At 44.3% G+C, this 19,580-nt stretch overlaps 1 protein-coding gene across 8 annotated transcripts in view; it reads left to right on the top strand.

The window, feature by feature from the left end:
- Positions 1-934: 934 nt before the first annotated feature.
- SFMBT1 (Scm like with four mbt domains 1) overlaps positions 935-19,580 on the top strand; it is a 135,765-nt gene continuing 117,119 nt past the window's right edge. For 5 of the 8 annotated variants that reach the window (XR_009505891.1, XR_009505890.1, XM_059939915.1 and 2 more), the window contains exon 1: positions 1,639-1,852. The gene's annotated coding sequence lies outside the window, so the exon portion shown is untranslated. Of the gene's footprint in view, positions 1,188-1,638; positions 1,853-2,412; positions 2,575-2,788; positions 2,831-18,001; positions 18,035-19,580 lie in introns of those variants that run through there. The other 3 variants (XM_059939912.1, XM_059939913.1, XM_059939914.1) reach the window with 3 other exon arrangements.

Here is a 19,580-nt window from a genome sequence, read left to right as displayed (position 1 = left end):
TTCCACCTGGTTATTCAACTGCCAGGAATTTGTTCCAAGTGCAGAACTAAGATACACTTTAGCAAACAATTACAAGGAACCAAAATAGGCAATATTAGGAGACTGAGTGAATGGATGAGGATACCTGCACACATTAAAAATGAATCATGTGAACAGAAGAAAAATGTTAGCGATGGTAGCAAACACAAAAGAGAATGTGTGGTTGCAACTATGTAAAGACGTGCATATAAGCGGAAGGTTTCATGTGTGAAAAGTTGCATTTTGTAGTAGTAGTAGTATGGATACTACTTTATTCTTTTTGCATGTTTCTTTCTCCCTGGTTTTCATATTGTCTTTTCAGTGGCAGTTAAAACAAAAACACAAACAAACAAAAAAAACTGGATTCAAATCTAGCCAGCAGCGTGACTTTGAGCAGCTCTGTCTGTAAGGTGGGGTAATATTTTCCAGCGCGGTGGTTGAGGTCAGTAGGAAGTGATTTGAGCCGCATTTGGCACCCCAGACCTCCTTCTTGCGGTGGGGGCGCCTCCTCCTCCCGTCAAAGCTGTCAAAGCCCTCTCGGAGACCTCCTCCCTGGGCTCAGGAGTACAGGCACTCCTGGGTCTCCATGGCGCAGGGACTCCTTCCTGCATGGAACTCTCCAGAGCAGGTGGGGATAGGGGTGTCCCACTGGCACCTGCCCTCGCTGGGGAAGGGGCGAGCTCGGGGAACATAACGCCCGTGGGCACCTCGGGTTGCGGGGCTGGCTTGTAGCCACCTTCGAGCTTCTGTCCCGACCCAGGGCCCCCTGCACTCCCGCCGGAATTCGGCAGCCGTCTTGTGCCCCCTCGCCGGGGCCCCGAGCGGCAGGAAAACTCGGATTTACAGGGCGCCTCCTGCGGAAGCCTAGAGACACCGGGTGTGCCGAGGATCCGGGTCTGACTTCGCAGACAGGGGGCACTTGGGTGCCTTCCGAGATCTCAAGGGTCGCGCCACGTCTCCGATGTGGGCCAGGCGGGCGGACGCAGCCCTCTCCCACGGCGACACGCGCCGATCTGGTATCCAGCTGTCGCTCGGTCCGTTCCTCCGCTAATGCCATCTTGCCGGAGGCTGTCACGTGCGGACGACAGCGTCGCGCTTCGCCCCGGCTCGGACGCCAAAATCGATACAGGGACGCCACCCGGTTCCCTGGGCTCTGTCCTCAACCCGAGGTGAGGCAGGGGGCCCCTTCCCTCGTGGGTTGGAGCAGGGACAGGGTGGGCACTGGGTCCCTGGGGGCGCGTCTCCCCGTCGGGGCCAGGCAGCGCGGGGTCGCAACGCCGTCGGGGGCCGGAGGCGCCGCCGCTTGCCCTGCGCCACGGCCTCGGGGGTGTCCGCTGCAAGTTGTGGGCTGCGGGCACGTGGGGCGGGGGCGGCTGCCGGCGCTGGACCCCCAGGACCCCAGTCCGCGGCCGCCTCGCCTCCCGCAACCGCCCAGCGGTGCGGGAAGACAAGCGGGCGAGTTCTGGGAGGCCAGGCCGGGGGGCGCCACGCGCGCGGCGCGAGGGGCGCGGGCTGCCGGGAGGAGCGCGGATGGTGGGGGGGCGCGGGCGCATGCGCTCTGCGCCCGTGCCATATTGGAATGAGTCGGAGCGCGGAGCGCCGCCGCCGCCGCCGCCTCCGCCGGAGCGCGGGTGGAGGGGGGCGGGGAGAGCTGCCGGCCGCCCCGCTCCGCGGAGCCCAGCAGGAAGAAGGGCGCGAGCGGGCGAGTGCAGGCGGCACGAGCGGAAAAAGCGCCCGCACGGGGGAACGAAAAGAAGGAAAGAAAGAAAGAAAACGAGCGCGAGAAGGGAAAAGCGAGCGATTGAGCGAGCGCGCGCGCGAAAACTCCCGACAGGTAAAAAAGCGGGGCCGCCGGCTGGGCCTTCCCGCGCGGCGGCCTGAAGGGGCGGCGGCGGCGCCGGGCGGTGGACCGCGCGGCGGCCCCCTCGAGGCGGCCACGCAACTTTGCCAACGAAAATCCGCCGGGAGCCGGAGGGCGGCGGGCGCGCGGGCTGAGGCGCCAACGGGCGGCGGCAGCACGTTGGGGGCGGGGGCGGGGCGGGTGTGTGTGGGGGGGAAACGCGGCGCCCGCGCGCGGCCTGGCGCGTCCCCGCGCGCCGGCCTGCCGGGCAGCAGGAGCGCGCCTGGGCGCCTCGCCGCGGCGGCGGCGGCGGGCCGTCCCGGGCGGACAGCGCGCCGCGCGGCAGCCTTGGAGCGTGAAAGGAAAGTGGCCGGGCGGCGGCAACGCCGGCGCCCAAGTTCCCCGGCGTGCTGGGCCCGCCGCGCGCCCCTCCCCGCGCGTCCCGCGCTCCCGCCCGCCGAGCCCCCGCGGACCCGCCCCCCGGGCTCGCTCTGGGCCGGGGCGCGAACCCGCAGCAGGACCCGGGGGCGCGCCGCCCGCGCGGAGGTCCGAACTTCGCAGGGCCGAGGCGGCCGCTGAGCGTCTAGCGGCCGCCGCAACCGGTTGCTTCGGGCCAGCGTGGTGGAGTGCGCTGGGCCTTCCTAGCGCCGCGCGAGCGGGCCGAGGGCTCGCGGTGAACCCGCTGCTCGACCCCAGCCGGGCTTGCCGCTCGGGAGGTCCGTGACCGTTTCGATTTCTGTTCTTAAAGTCTCTTTTTGGACCTTGAAAAGAGGCTATGGAGAGGCGAGCAGAGTGTCCTGAGAAGGCAGGCCTGCCCTGTGGGGAGCAGAAACGCCTTGTGAGAACAGAGATAAATTCCCGCGGAAAGGATGTGTGTTAAGTTTTTCACAAGATGTCAGCTGCTCACTGGGTTCTAAAACTGAGCCGTAAAGGACAGATCACCTGCACGTTTTGTTATGCGCCAGGATTGGGGTAGGACGCCCTTGCCAGGGCCAGGCGTTTTATTTAGTGGGGGTTATTCCCAGCGGTTCACTCAAAGCCATGCGGGTGGACGGCCCTGAGCGAGGTTTCGTGAGCCCTACTTAGCAGTGATATAGTCTTGAGAACCAAGAAACCATCAGATTTGAAAGGAAATAAGATGGATTTTGTCAATCCCTGCATATGCCTTCTTCTCTGGAATCACATTTTTCAGATGTCACACTTTATTGCATCGCAAGCAAAATGCCTGAAAATGTAATTGTTCATTTGTCAACTGTCTTGACAGGAGGAAGGAAGATGAGTGTTTTCTTGCGTACACTTTGGGGCCTGTTTGCCTCGTGTTTTGAGGGATATGTTGAATCTTTCTAGGCCACAGGTAGATTCAGAGTTGAGATTTGTTTACAATGTCAGAAAAGTAACTGCTTGGTGGAAACGGGAGTGGCCCAAGATCAGGAAACAGTTACGTTACTGCTGTTGTCATTGACTAGCTGCCTTATCTTGGGTATGTTTCTTACCCTTTACAGATTTGGTTTTCCTTATTTGCAGAGTTAGAGGATGAATGGATCATTATTCTGCGTGCTTTCGGTTCTAAAATTTGGTGACTTTTTAAAGTGAACGATTAAAAAAATCTCGGTCTGTACTTTGAAAGGTTCTACGTAAAAGTGCTCACAATGTGCATCTCTATTAAAATACATTTAGAGAAAATATCTTGGGAGCTCTGTCTGGATGATTTTATGTAATTTATTATCTGGAAAGATAGTTACACATGTATTTTAATATGTTTTTGAAATTTTATATATTTATTCATTTATTTATTGAGGCCTAACAGTAAAATCTTAAGTACATAGAGTTCAATTACTTTTTATGTATGTGTATGTTCTGGTAGCTACACTCAGATTAAGATATAGAGCATTTTCAGCCTCCCAAAGGGCTCTCTTAACATTCTTTCCGTTCAGTAAACACCTTCCCCCTCCCAAGGTGACCACTATACTGACTTCCGTCACCACTGGTGAGTTTTGCTTCGCAACAGAACTCTTTTGAGGGTGAAAGGGGGCAATATTAAACTGAAGGACAACACGTGTGTAAACCTGGAGTTATGGTCATGGTCATTTTCGCCATGATCCTGATGCTTTTATAACAATTTTTACTTTTTTTAATATCTAAAATAACTAAAAATTCTGACCTGGGAGACTTCTTAGTCAGAAGATCACTTTTTAGCTGAGGCAGTACTGTGCAGGTTTGGATCTGTGGTTCTTGGGAGTCCTTGTGGACATGGGGCCTGTATTAATGTTATTTCTCATTTTTGGAATACAGGTATATTTGCAGACAGTAGGTTTGAAGGATGAATCATGAACTTTCCCAACAAGTCAGATTTAAGTTGTCAGTAGATGAATCAGTTCCTTAAAGCCTAGAATTTGCTTAGAAAATTAAATGAAAATTGATTTTTTTAAAGTTCAGTGAATTGAAGAATGTGGGCATAAAGCTTTCACAACCTTTTAAATGACGGCAATTAACTTGATTTATATATGCAGGATATTTGCCTGGTTTATCAGATCATTAAAACTCTAGCGATGAAAGCAAAAACAAAAAGTAACTAAAAGTTATATCAGGTGTGTTTTTTTTTTAAATTTAAACATGATTAAGATACCTTTTTGTGTTAGACCTAGGAAGTTGGGTTTTTTACATTCCCCACTGAAGCAAGTACTTCAGCAATTTGCTTATCCTTCCCAAATGCCTTTTAGTATATTCTTGTACCCTTTCTTGTTTCTACTGCTAAAGGAGAGGAGTTAGAGGTTGTAAGTGAATTCTTGTTAGTTCTCACAAAGGTCGGTGTTTTTTTACTGCCTGGCCATCTGTGTGATAGAAAGTTGGGAACTCTCTGAGGCCTGTGGTAGGGATGTATGGGGCGTAGTCCACAAAGTTAAAAGATTTTCTTTTGTGAAATGATTCTGCTGAATAATTGTGTTTTTCTGTGACTAAGTCAGACAGTTGGCCAAAAACTAAGCTGAATTTGGTCACTCTACCCCAAGATTCATAGCATCATTAGCAAAGAAAGTAATTCATCGCTTAGTTATTATTGATCCACCAGTTTTTCTCTCTCCTTCCTTCCTTCCTCCCTCCCTCCCTTCCTTCCTCCTTTCCTTTTTTGGTGGCTCTTTTTAGATTTCTTAGCTTTGGCATTATCAGATATTTAACTTAAAATTTGTTAAATTTTTGAGAGATGCAACTGAAGAGATGCAAAATGAGAAGCACACATGAAAGGGAATTCCGTCTTTTGCTGTTTGTTTTTTTGTAAACTGTGATTTTTCTCTTTAAAAATGCTTTTCTTATTCATAATCTTGCTGCTCCTGTAGGGTACTTTTGCTTTCACAGTGGTAACTAGACTGGGCTTAGCTGTAGAATGATGATGTAGAAGCTGCTATCTTTTGACTCTGAAGTCTATAGAAAAGCTGAACTGTCCAAACTTCATTGGCCTTTTTATTATGACTTCATGTTATGTTCACATTAAAGAAGTGAATACAATCCAGACAGCAGAAGACCATAAGGCAGGTATTTTGAATGCTAAATATTTTTTATTAAAGCTTTTCTATCTTACAATTCCCTGAAACTTTTCTTTCTGGAATTATTTGGCTGTTAACCAATATTTCAGAATAATTTAAATGAGAATGAAAGAACATTTAATCAGTAAATGGTATGGCTTTGTTATGGCAGGGTATTTTTATCTCTGTAAATAGAATTTGTCTTCTAACTGGAATGTTTTGTAATTGAAAAAAAATTTTCTTCTTGTACATAGTTGTTAAATTGGCTGAAAGTCTCCGGGGATTTTGGTTACCTGGGAGATTTTGAACCATAAGACTTCAGGGAGTGGGATTTTGATATGACTTTATACTTCTTCAAGTGGAACTGGCCCCATTGGAAAATGTTTAAAATAGAAAGGTTGTGGTCAGGTTGTTACAAGTTCATTTTTAAGCTTTACAAAAGTGGGAGAGAGGATAAGAAGACAGGTTATTAAAAGAAAAATTGTGACTTTACTGCAGAAGTTTTAACAAGTTTGATTGTAAATCTTTGCCTGTTGCTGAAAGGCACCTAAAGATTTGTAGTTATTTTTTAGTCTCTTTTATTCAAAAGGATGTTTATAAATTTATTCAGCTCTTTTTGACTTTAGATCGATCATCACTCAAGGACGTAATTTTTTAAAAATGTTGTCTATATATTGTGCTAAAGGTATTAGGTCCCTGCTGAACTTTGTGGTTTGATAGTTGAGTAACTTCAGAGCCAAACACCGGACTGTGTGGGTAAAGGCTATACAGTGGCATTTCTAACATGGTGTACAGTGCTGCATGCAGGTGTGTTTGCTTAATCTAGAGAAAGGTTAATCACTAGACTGATTTGGGGTGGATAGGGCAGTTGAGAGTAACTGCTTGGTTTGGGAAAGTTGGTTTTGGGCTGAGATGACATTTGGAGAGGGTCTTAGATGAGAGATGGAGGGAGGTTTGTTGGCAGCTGCAAGTGCAGGACAGTTGTATTTGGAATGACAACATGAGATGGACTGAGAAATTTATCAATCATTAGAATACCTCAAGAGTTTTTCCTGCTGAAATTCAGTTTAAAGTGTTAACCAACAAGTACTTCGATTTAATTCCAAAATATTATATATATTTTTTACCCAGAATAGTTTTAAAATTTATTTATTTTATTTATTTATTCTTGGTTGCATTGGTCTTTGGTGCTATGCACGGGCTTTCTCTAGTTGCGGTGAGCGGGGGCTACTCTTCGTTGCGGTGCGCGGGCTTCTCATTGCGGTGGCTTCTCTTCTTACAGAGCACAGGTTCTAGGCGTGCGGGCTTCATTAGTTGTGGCTCACGGGCTCTAGAGCGCAGGCTCAGTAGTTGTGGTGCACGGGCTTAGTTGCTCCGCGGCATGTGGGATCTTCCCGGACCAGGGACAGAACCCGTGTCCCCTGCACTGGCAGGCGAATTCTTTTTTTCTATTTTTTTTAATAAAGGGAGTTTTTTTTAAATATATAAATTTATTTATTTATTTATTTTTCGCTGCATTGGGTCTTCGTTGCTGCGCGTGGGCTTTCTCTAGTTGCGGCGAGCAGGGGCTACTCTTCCTTGCAGTGCACGGACTTCTCATTGTGGTGGCTTCTCTTGTTGCAGAGCACGGGCTGTAGGCGCATGGGCTTCAGTAGTTGTGGCGCACGGGCTCAGTAGTTGTGGCTCGTGGGCTCTAGAGAACAGGGTCAGTAGTTGTGGCGCATAGGCTTAGTTGCTCTGTGGCATGTGGGATCTTCCCGGAGCAGGGATCGAACACTTGTCCCCTGCATTAGCAGGTGGATTCTTAACCACTGCGCCACCAGGGAAGTCCAGTTTTCATTTTTATTATTGAGCAAAATGGGCACGGGTAGGTGATCTAGTAGCTAAAGCTAGAAATATGAAAAACTTTGGGTATTTGATTGTTATTATGGTCATTTATGATATCTGAACCCCTTGACCTCTTAATGTAGTTGATGCTTATTATTTTCATTTGTTTCCCTTTTGAAGCTGATTTTAGTCCTCAATCATGGTTTGTACTTGCATTTAAAATATACATAAGTTTCTATTATAGTTAATATTGATACAAGTAACACTGTACACAAATTGGGAAACAGACTTAATCTGCTCTTAGGCATTATCTGTGCCTGGTTTTCCTTAAGGGCTCCTGGGTGAACCCAGAGAAATTTTAAATGGCTCTGTTGCCAGTAGTAGCTGTGACAAGGGAAGCAGCGGGCTGGGTGGGCTCTTCTGGCCTTGCCTTCTAGGGTGGCTCTCCCTTCTCTGCCATGAGTGCTTGAGGTGGGCTCCATGACTTCTACAGCCAGCTCCAGAGCTTTAAGGCACAACAGGGTTCTGAAAACCGTTTCTCCTCCCTGCCCACCCCTTCACCTTTACCCTGATTTTGGCTGTCTATTAACTTTGGGAGGAGCTCTTTCCAAAGCAGCTATACTACTGAAATCTCAGGTTCTGGTGTGGTATTCTTTTTCTGCCACTCCTTGAGAGGCTTCCCTGCTCTTCCTATCTCATCTTTGACCTCATTGTTACCTCCTTTTCCTCTCAAAGAGTTCCAGCCCCTTTAAGCCTGGACCCATTGTCCAGTCTTTTGCTTCCTGGCCAGTACCCTTTACTCTGGTCCCTTTGCCCTTCTGCAGCTTCTGCTCTGTTGAGTACCACCCCTGCCACTCCAGCCTGTGCCCGCTCTGCTGTGGGCAGACTGCCCACTTCAGACCCTGAAGGAGACTTCAGGGTCTCCTCCTGAAGTGGCCCTATGTGCCACTGGCTCCACACAATCTTAGCTCGAGGCAGACCCTTTTCTTTTCGCCTTCTGTGACCTTTTCAGACCCTCCCTTGGTGGATTCCCCCACATTTAGACTTCATCTAGCCCTTATGACCTCCTAAACCTTTCTGCTGAGCTTCAGATCCATATATCCTCTGCTCTCTGGGCCTGTCCAGTTTGGATGCTCTGCTGGCGTCTCAAAATCTACAGGTCCCGAACAGAATCCCTCAGTCTACCTTAAAGCTACTCCTCTAGCCAGCCCATCTGCCTAGGTCTCCTTTTTTACCTTCCTTCTTAGTGATGGTGTCCATTTTTTCCCCCAACAGCTTTCCCGTGGAACTGAGTCTCATTCTTGAATTACCAATCCTTTACTTAAGAATGTGCAGTTCTGACTCCTTGGCTTTCAAACATTTTTAGAAGCTATGGGACCCTTTGTTAAGTGAAATCTTTCTAGGAAGCCCAATATATAAAATAAGTAAAACTAGAGTTCTGGTGGAAGGGGAGTGAAGGGTCAGCATCCTGTCCTGCCACTTAGGCCTCCTGGTGCTGTCCTCTTCCTCCTCCGAGGCAGAGCTGGTATCTGGTCCTTAGACTCTGTAAGTGGAACTCTCTGGAGTTGCTCAGTACTGCCTGAGGGCACTCTGCTTGTCGGAAAATCACTTGATCTGTTGTGCACCCCACCTCTTTCCCATTGGTTTTATTTTAATTGTGACTGGTAAATATAAAATTAATGTGGCGATGAATCTTGCCAAGGAGAAGGAAAGCCACTTTGGAAAGTGAAACTAGGTATTAAAAAGAGCCAACTCCTTTAAATGCTGAAACTTTCAAAAGTGCCCAAGGGTTTCTTTCAAGTTTTACGGAAGTCTCTACTAACTTATCTTTTTCTCTTAAAAGCTGCTCTTCTACAACACGAACATTCAAGTAAACTTAGTTTAGTTTTACTGTTTTTGTTTTGTTCCTTTACCAGTATAGCAGGTTTGTTCAACCCATAATATAACTAAAATGTTAAATATTTGCAGTTAAAAATATGTTGTTGCCTCCAAATGGTTGTCCATACCCTCCATCCTCTGCCCTTCCTTCTCCAATCCATCTGACACACTGTGGCCAGATAGCTCTTTCTAAGCAAACTTGATTTTATCACATAAACTTATCCTGCTGCCAGCAGGGGAAAGTCCAGGCTCTTCAGGAATGTGCACAGAATCCTTGAGGAGCTTGTCCCCTCACCTGCCCAGCTTAGCCCCCTCTCACACACGCTGTCCCTCCAGCCACGCCCACACCCTGGTCCTCTGCACATACTCTCCTCTGCATGTCCAGTGTGTCCTCCACTAACGCAAGGCTCCCCAAATATTAGTCTCGCATGTACCGATCTCATGCTTTTGGCCATATTTGATTACCATAATTATTATTTTAATATTTTAAAAATTTACTTTAAAATTTTGACTATTTTATTTTTTTTAATATTTATTTATTTATTTATTTGGTTGTGCCAGGTCTTAGTTGCAGCATGCAGGATCTTTAGTTGCGGCATGCGGACTCCTAGTTGTGGCATGCATGCGGGATCTAGTTCCCTGACCAGGGATCGAACCCAGGCCCCCTGCACTGGGAGCATGGATTCTTACCCACTGGACCACCAGGGAAGTTCCTAAAATTTTGACTTTTTAACTTAAATTTTATAAAACATTATTACATTTTAAAAATAAAAATAATGAAGTACAAGTAATAATAAATCTAATCGTTTTATCAAAATATATTCCTTCAGTAAGTTTCTTTTATTTATTTATTTATTTATTTACTTACTTATTTATTTTTGGCCGTACCACGTGGCTTGTGGGATCTCAATTCCCTGACCAGGGATTGAACCCAGACCCTGGCAGTGAAATCCCGGAACCCTAACCACTAGACAGCCAGGGAACTCCCAAGGTTCTCAACAAAGACTTTGTACTTAAAATTTTTAAAAACTATATACCTCATAATAGGTGATATTAAGGAATTTTTCTTTTTTTAGGTGTGGTAATGGCATTGTGACTATATATGAGAATGCCTTTATTCTTGCGAGAAGCAAGCTGAAGAGTTTAGAGCTGAGGTATCATGATGTCTCACAATGTCTTCAACACTTTCAAATGGCTCATGAAGTATACATATATGCACATATGTATAGAAAAATAAAGCAAATCAGGAAAATTTTCATAACTTTTGAGTAAGTGGAGAGTATTTGGAATTTTTTCAAAATCTCTGTGTTTGAAAATTTTGATTAAAGGTTGTCTTGGCTTAAGTATAAAAATGGCTGCAAAAAAAGTTGGTATTAAAAAAAGTTTTTGGGCTTTCCTGGTGGCGCAGTGGTTGAGAATCTGCCTGCCGATGCAGGGGACACAGGTTCGAGCCCTGGTCTGGAAAGATCCCCCGTGCCGCGGAGCAACTAGGCCCGTGAGGCACAATTACTGAGCCTGCGCGTCTGGAGCCTGTGCTCCGCAACAAGAGAGGCCGCGATAGTGAGAGGCCCGTGCACCGCGATGAAGAGTGGCCCCCACTTGCCGCAACTAGAGAAAGCCCTCGCACGGAAACGAAGACCCAGCACAGACATAAATAAATAAATAAATAAATAATTAATTAAAAAAATAAAAAAGTTTTTAACCCCAGTACACAATGGATAACATACATACATACACACACACATACACATACATATACAGAGAGCACAGACCCACTTGTTGAAGTGATATTTAGACTACCCACATATTCAGTGTTGTGGAAAAACCAAATGCTAGTGAAAGTTTTTTAAAAAAAATTTAATTTTTAAATTGAGGTATAATTGACATACAACATTATATTAGTTTCAGGTGTAAAACTAATGATTTGATACTTGTATACATTGGGAAATGATCACCACAATAAGTCTAGTTAACATCTGTCACCATACCTAGTTACAAAATTTTTTCTTATGATGAGAACTTTTAAGATTTACTCTCTTAGATACTTTCAAATGTGTAATACAATATTATTAACTATAGTCGCTATGCTGTACGTTACATCTCCATGACTTATAACTAGAAGTTTGTACCTTTGAAGTTCTTAATAAATCCTCTTTAAGCAATACCTGTGAAGTTGCAGTTGCATGTTTTATGTGTTAACTCTTTTTCCCATTCCACCTTAATGATGCTATGTAAATACTTTAAAAGAAAGTCTTCAGCAGCCCCTAAATTTTCTCATGTTCCACCAGTGGTTTGGGTGTTGTGCTTAGGGGACTACACTAAGGAGATTCTTGCTTGTCCTGTAAGACTCAGGTCTCCTGTCGAGTTTTTCTTCCTGGACTCCTCCAGGCCAGATTAACTACCCTTTGCCCTGGGTACTCACAGTATTCTACATATTCTCCTCTTGTGAATATTACAATTGTAATTATTTGTTCAGTGTCTATACCAGGTTGAGAGCTCATGGTGAGAGACCCTGTTTTATTCTTTATCGGTACCTTGCATACAATGTAGCAGAGAGTAGACAGTAGATGAATTATAGCTGAATGAAAGCACAGAAGCAATACTGCAGCACCATCATTTATAGCATTATTTCTACTCTAAAATGTATTATGTGCTAAACAAGAAACTATGATGTTTAATCAGATTCTATCTTGTCACTCCTAGGCTTAGAGCCTGCCAGTGGCTTTCCATAGTTAATTACAATAAAATCCAAACTCCTTTTGGTCTGTAATGCCCTTTGTGATTTGTTCCCTGTCCACCTCTGCCACTTTTCCGCCTGCTTTCCCACAATCCAGCCACATGTCTTTTCTGTCCCTCCAAGTACACTGAGTTTGTTACATTTAGTTCCTTTTCATCAGAGGGGTCAGCTCAGTAATGAAACCTTTCCTAAACATCCTTACCTCCACTCCCCTGGCTTTTCATATCTCATTACTGTTTGGTTTTCTTCATGGCACTTATCACTATATGAAATTATCTTATTTTTAGCTCATTCTAATATTTAAATTTAAAAGTTTAATTTATTATAAAGTGTTTTAGAGCCCCACTGTAGAGAATATTAAAACCTACTCCAGGAATGTTTTTCCTTATTGTTCCTTGTGGGAAAACTAGACAGTGCACTAATGCATTGTTCTGTTTGCTGTTGTAAACTCCGTGAAGATAGGAACCAGGTCTGTCCTTTAATCAGCATGGCATCCCTGTACTGAGAATGGTGTGTAGCAAATACATACATGTTAAGTGGAGGTATGAATAAACAACCAACTTGTAGATGATCTAAGAAAAAAAATTTTTTAAACTCTGGAGATTTGGGGGCAGTGTTATAGTTTAGTTCTGAATGTTCAGAATTTTTTTTTTTTTATGATAAGTCAATATTTTGTCATATTTTGCAGCTTGGAGTGTCTGTTTATTGTTTTAGGTGAGCCACATTGCTTTCCTTAACTTCATTTTCTTTGTAACTTATAACATCACTTTTTCGAGGATAACTGCCCATCTTTAGATCTTTGACAAATGCATTTCCATTAGTAAAAATCAAATTGAAGGGCATTAGCTCCAGTCATTTGCTTTACTTTTCATGATAGTAGTTACAGAGAGGCAATCACCAGTCTGGTTCTATATGAGCATAGGATGGGGCAATTCTATTGATACTTCCTTTGCCCTCATGTAACTAATGAGAGCCTGTTATTTGCAGGTGCATGAGCCCCCAGGTTGAGCTTCAGAATAAAATCCAGTGGATCCATTGTCCTCCCACCATTGTTAATTGAATTGGTGCTCTTACTGTGGTGGGAGTGCTGATGATGTTGTATCTGGATGAGGACTGGGGGTACCTGAGAACAGGGGAGGCACCACAGAAGTGAAAGAGGGTTGGCCAGACTTAGACTTTGCCTATAATCCCTCCCACCCCCTACTCAGTCCTGCCTGGAAATGGAGAAGTTTTGGAAATCGTGAAGCTATGGGGGAAAAAACCCTCTATTTTTTAATTAAAAAAAAGTTTTTTTTTTTGGTTTGATATATTTTGTTCTGCTTCCATGCACAAAGGAAAAATGAGTCAATACTCTAGTTTTTTACTTAACTGATTTTTGGCTGGAGAGAGTTTAGAAAATTTGGACTCCAGTAATTCTGAAGTTCTTTGTTAGTTTAGAAACAAAAAGATAGCATGTAAAACTGTTTAATCATAATATAGTTAGTATGTGATATTAACATGTAAAATGTAATTGAACTTTAGTTGCAGATCTATTAATATATTTGAATCATTTAAACTTTGATTACAGTGGAGCCAAACATTTAAGGGATTTTTGCATCTTGGTTTGAGGAGGAAGTATACATTTTTTTTTAGCACGGTTGGCAAAAAGTTGAAAGTTACTGCGGGTAGAATGAACCTCTTCCTATACCACCCCTCCACCCACCTGTTTTACTGAATTCAAATGTTGCCACAAAGAATTTAGAGATAGATAAGAAAAATGAGATTGCTTTTAATAGGCATCACTTTTTCTTGCATTGCTTTATTTTTATCATAATCACAGACTTAAGTACTTAATCTTTTTGTTTGTTTGCTTGTTTTTCAGCCACACCGTGCCCGTGCAGCTTGTGGGATCTTAGTTCCCCGACCAGGGATCAAATCTGTGCTCCCTGCAGTGGAAGCTAGAGTCCTAGCCACTGGACCTCCAAGGAATTCCCTTAATCTTTTTTTTTAAACAGGGATACATGTATGTAGTAAAATATTTTTTGAATAGTGAAAAAGAGTGTACAGTACTCCTTTACTGAGATCCCTAGTCCTTCAGTCCGTTCTGTACAAATTTTTTTTTTGGCCACACCACGGCATGGATCTTTGTTCCCCAACCAGGGATTGAACCCGCGCCCCCTGCCTTGTAGCTTGGAGTCTTAACCACTGGACTGGCAGGGAAGTCCCCTCAGTCCCTTCTGCAGGCCACTGTTATCCCTAGTTTCTTTTGTTTTCTTCCAGAAAAATTCTATTTGTATAATGATATATATTTCCCCACCCACTTCAAAAAACTCAATTGGTAGTGCTCTTTTCATTTAAAATATCTTGGATATATCCAAGTACACAGAGATCTGCCTTGTTCTTTTATTGATTGCCTAGTAGTCTGTTAATGGATGCTCCATAATTTATTCAGTCGGTATTTCCAGTTTTTTATGCTATAAACAGTGTCATGGACTAATGATAACTGCATTTGCTTGGATTAAGACAAGCTTTCTAATACTGAATGTGTTTCTTCTGAGTTAATGTGTTTGTATAAGTAGACTGTTCTCCAGCACTGGGTGCAGTAGAATAAGGGGAGCAGGAGATAAAGTCTCTGCCACTCCTTCCCCTTCCTGTGGGGCAGGAGGGGTAGAGGGGGCAGAGTTCCCAGCCGAGTCTTGGGAGGCTGAGGTGTCTGAAGATGTCCACAGACTGTGAGGTGTTAACCATGCCTTTAAAGCCCAAGACCTGTGTGTGTGCAGCTTGTTATCAATTTAGTTTATTTGTGTTTGTGTTTTGGTTTTGAGAAAATCACAGCAGCATGGATTGGCTAACAAATTATTTTATTTTCTGGAAAATTTTTTGTATTCTTTTGTTCATTGGCAGTAATACAGCTAAATTTTTTTTTTAAGTTGCTTTTTATCTGAGCCACTTGATAAGGAATTTTAAACAGAATGCTATGGTTCCAGTATCGTAACTTCTGAAGAAACTGAATTTGGAATCTTGATGCATTATGTAGCTGAATCTTTAAGTGTTATTATATTTCAGTAATCTGAGTTCTTACTTCTTACCCTTTATTGGAAGAACTTGAGAACACTCCCTCAGAGCTTACATTCATACCCCCATCAGTATCTCCTCTGTGTACTGCCATTGCCTCTAAAATACTGTTGTCAAAAAATGGGTAACAATTCATGGTAGTATATTCCTAACCCAGGGCTGTCATCGCTTGTGCAGAGGGTGCACACACTGGGCCAGCGATGGGCGGGCACTGCTGGTCCACAAGTGCTAGTGCCCTTCCTTGCAGGGGCTTGCAGCCGCTGAGTGCACTACTGGGCTTTCTGGAGTCAAGTGTGTTTGCTCTGCTGTGGCATTCTTTCTGCCGTTTATTTTGTATTCTAGTGAGTAGTTTTGACCCATGAAGGCAGACAAAAGGATGCGACTTGTAGACTTGGACTTGTGGCAAAGAAACAGCATCACATAGTATGGCAAAAAGCAAGTTCTTATGGGTTGATAAGGTGCCTTCAGAAAGTGATCTCAGGACTTTTCCTGGTGGTGCAGTGGTTAAGAATCCGCCTGCCGGTGCAGGGCACATGGGTTCGATCCCTGGTCCGGGAAGATCCCACATGCCGCGGAGCAACTAAGCCTGAGAGCCACAGCTACTGATTCCACGCGCCACAACTACTGAAGCCTGTGCGCCTAGAGCCCCTGCTCCACAACAAGAGAAGCCACCACAATGAGAAGCCTGCACACCACAACAAAGAGTAGCCCCCGCTTGCCGCAACTAGAGAAAGCCCACATGCAGCAACGAAGACCCAATGCAGCCAAAAATAAATAAATAAATAAATAATTAAAGAAAAAAGTGAGCTCAGAAAAAGAAGTATAGAAATCGGCAATTAGATTTAGTCAAGTTCCTTGTAATGTGAAAAGCATTGTAAACAACAGGGCAGCCTGGCAAGGTGGACCGTTCAGTGTTTAAAGAACAGGTGGAAGAAACAATGGTTTGAAGCCTTGTTTTAACGTCAGAGGATTTGAAGAGGACTGTAGAGCAAGCGAATTGCCTGTGGATAATGCCTAATAAATTCACACAGGAGCTCTGCTTTAACGCCCTCTCAGGTGAAAAAGGCACTCCCGATTGGTCAGTGTGCACACCAGGACTGTCAGCAGTGCTGACCTTGAGGCACCTCGAGGTGGTGGGCACTGAATTTCCTTCTCTTGTGAGAATGACATTACCCCTCCCTGGAGGCAGGAACGTTATTGCTGCATTAGAAAGTTGTAGATTTTTCCTCTCTACTGAATTGGAGGTACCATGATCTGTTGACATAGAAATTTATTCAGCAGACTTTATAAAGCGGTGGTGCCAGGAGTTTAGGGAATACAAAGTTGAGTAAATTCCCTGCCCTTGAGAAGCTTATAGTACCAGGATAAGATACGATACAAAATAGCTAGTGTTTAAGTGCTGTCAGAAAGGTACAAAGTGCCTCCTATGGAAGATACTTTGACAGGGCTGGGAGGAGGGGCTAACATTTTTGTAGGGTGTTATTTTGAGAAATGGTTTTTTTGGAATAATGTTTGTGGGAGTAAAGGTCAGGGAGTGAGTAATCTTTGAATACTTAACTCATATATTATTAGTGTAAGACTTTCTCAGACTTAAGACATTTCAGGTTTTTTTTTTTTTTTAAATATTTGTGCTTTTTTTAAAATTATTAATTTATTTATTTTTGGCTGTGTTGGGTCTTCGTTTCTGTGCGAGGGCTTTCTCTAGTTGTGGCAAGTGGGGGCCACTCTTCATCGCGATGCGTGGGCCTCTCACTATCGCGGCCTCTCTTGTTGCGGAGCACAGGCTCCAGACACGCAGGCTCAGTAGTTGTGGCTCACGGGCCCAGTTGCTCCGCGGCATGTGGGATCCTCCCAGACCAGGGCTCGAACCCGTGTCCCCTGCATTGGCAGGCAGATTCTCAACCACTGCGCCACCAGGGAAGCCCGACATTTCAGTTTTTAATGGAGAAAAGGTCCAGTGCAAAATAAGAAAAGAATCCTGAACTTCTCCTTTTCAAATCCCTTTCCAAGCCTTTATCTTTAGTGCTGCTTCCTCCTAAAGCTGTTTAACTTTGGTGAGGTTCCCACCAACTTTCCCTCTCTGAGAGTACCAGAAGAAGCAAAGAACTAGCTACAGTGATCTTGGGCTGTTGTATCTGAAACTGAAGGCAGGCTCATTGGGACCTGCCTGGAACTGGAGTGAGCAGCAGTCAGGACATGGGGATGGAGGGGAAACTCTTTTAACTTGTGTCCATAAGCATGCAGCTTGGCAAGATTACAGTATATCCTAAATGGGCCCCAAACTTTTTACTTTGTTGTCTGTTGAGTTCCCCTAATTTGCTGTTTAATTGCTGAGGGAGGTTATTATGCTGAGTGCTTATATGTGACTCATTTGCTGTTTTGATTTATTAAAATTTTTATAACCCTGGCATGTTATGCATTAATTTTTCCATATATTGAATATTGTAGGAAGTTAATTTGCAATTATTACATTTTCTTTGGCTAATTATATTCTCACCTGGTAGGAGTCAGATAGAAATTTTTTTTTTATAACTTTTATGCCCTAGGAGGGTACAGTTAACTGCATCATCAATTTTATTTATTTATAACTAATTAATTAACTTTTGGCTGCGTTGGGTCTTCGTTGCTGTGCGTGGGCTTTCTCTAGTTGCCGGGGGGGCTACTCTTCATTGTGGTGTGCGGGCTTCTCATTGTGGTGGCTTCTCTTGTTGCGGAGGACGGGCTCTAAGCGCGCGGGCTTCAGTAGTTGTGGCATGCAGGCTCAGTAGTTGTGGCTCACCAGCTCTAGAGCACAGGCTCAGTAGTTGTGGCGCACGGGCTTAGTTGCTCCGCGGCATGTGGGATCTTCCCGGACCAGGGCTCGAACCAGTGTCCCCTGCATTGGCAGGCGGACTCTCAACCACTGCGCCACCAGGGAAGCCCTAGAAATTTCTATTGTTGTGGATTTCAGCAAGATTCAGGGACCAGCCCCCGACTTTTTAATGACCACATAGGAGTTCAAGATATATTCAGAATTTGCTGAGCATCCTCACTGTCATTATTTTTCGTCTTAGCTATCATCCAGTCTCATTTGGATTATTACAGTAGCCCCCTAACTGATTCCCCTCCTTCTGCCCTTGCTTCCTCCAGGCTACCCTTGACACAGTGAGATTCTGTTAACAGGTAAGTCAGATGATGTCACTCCTCTGCTCAGAATTTCCTGCTTTCACTCAAGTCTTTGTCATATCCCACAAGGCTCCATGGCTTAGCCTTCCCACCTCTCAGACTTCCTCCCCATTATCTGCTCTCCAGAAAGCCCAGGGGGTTCCCACCTGATGGCCTTTGCACGTGTTGTTTCCTCTGCCAGGAATGCCTTCCTGGAGATATGTGCATGACTAGCTCTCTTGCTTCCTTGGGGTCTTTCCCCCAAAATCACCTCAGTGACCTGTGTGATTAAAATTTCAACCCTCCTGGTATTACGCTCAGTGAAATAAGTCAGTCAGTCAGAGAAAGACAAATACTGTATGATATCACTTATATGTGGAATCTAAAAAATAAAACAAACTAGTGAATGTAACAAAAAAGAAACAGACTCTCAGATATAGAGAACAAACTAGTGGTTACCAGTAGGGAGTGGGGCAAGATAGGGGTAGGGGATTAAGAGAGGTACAAACTACTATGTATAAAATAAATAAGCTACGAGGATATATTGTCCAGCGCAGGGAATAGAGCCAATATTTTAATAACTATAAATGGAGTATAACCTTTAAAAATTGTGAATCACCATGTTGTACACCTGAAACTTATTACCTAATTTTTTTTTTTTGTAAATTTATTTATTATTTATTTATTTTTGGCTGCGTTGGGTCTTCGTTGCTGTGCGTGTGTTTTCTCTAGTTGCAGCGAGTGGGGGCTACTCTTCCTTGCAGTGCGAGAGCTTCTCATTGCGGTGGCTTCTCTTGTTGCGGAGCACGAGCTGTAGGCGTGTGGGCTTCAGTAGTTGTGGCACACGGGCTCAGTAGTTGTAGCTTGCGGGCTGTAGAGCATAAGTGCAGTAGTTGTTGCATGGGCTTAGTTGCTCCTTGGCATGTGGGATCTTCCTGGACAGGGATCGAACCCATGTCCCCTGCATTGGCAGGTGGATTCTTAACCACTGCGCCACCAGGGAAGTCCCTTATTACCTAATTTTGTAAATCAACTATACCTCAATTTAAAAAAAAGAAAATTTTAACCTCCTGCAAAATTTCATATCCCTGCCCCTGATTATTTTTTTTCTCCTTAGCATTTATTGTCTAACACTGTGTATTTTACTCCTCTAGCCTGTGTATTATCTCTCTCCTCCACTTGAATGTTAGCTCTTTGACGACAGGGATTTTTGTCTATGTTGTATCTCCAGCACCTAGAACAGGGTCTTGCCTACAGTAGGTGCTCAGTAAGAAGTTGTTGACTGAATGGATGAATGAATATTTTATAGCATAGCTCCCCACCCTGGTTTGTGAATTATATAAATTCTGAATTTGGTAGGCTATCAGACAATGTCTAGTCAGGAAACCACTCCTAGGTGCTTCAATCAAAAGGGCATATAATTCTATGTGTATAACTGAGTCACTTTGCTGTACTGCAGAGATTGATACAACATTGTAAATCAGCTATATGTCAATTAAAAAAAGGGGGGTATGATTCTAGGAATTGGATACAAAAGGAAGGGCTGGAGGAGCAAAGGGGAAGG

The sequence above is a fragment of the Balaenoptera ricei genome, chromosome 11, assembly GCF_028023285.1.
Source record: "Balaenoptera ricei isolate mBalRic1 chromosome 11, mBalRic1.hap2, whole genome shotgun sequence".
Lineage (NCBI taxonomy): Eukaryota > Metazoa > Chordata > Mammalia > Artiodactyla > Balaenopteridae > Balaenoptera > Balaenoptera ricei.
Note: the sequence above shows the minus strand (reverse complement) of the source record. Positions and strands in the feature narration are given on the sequence as shown.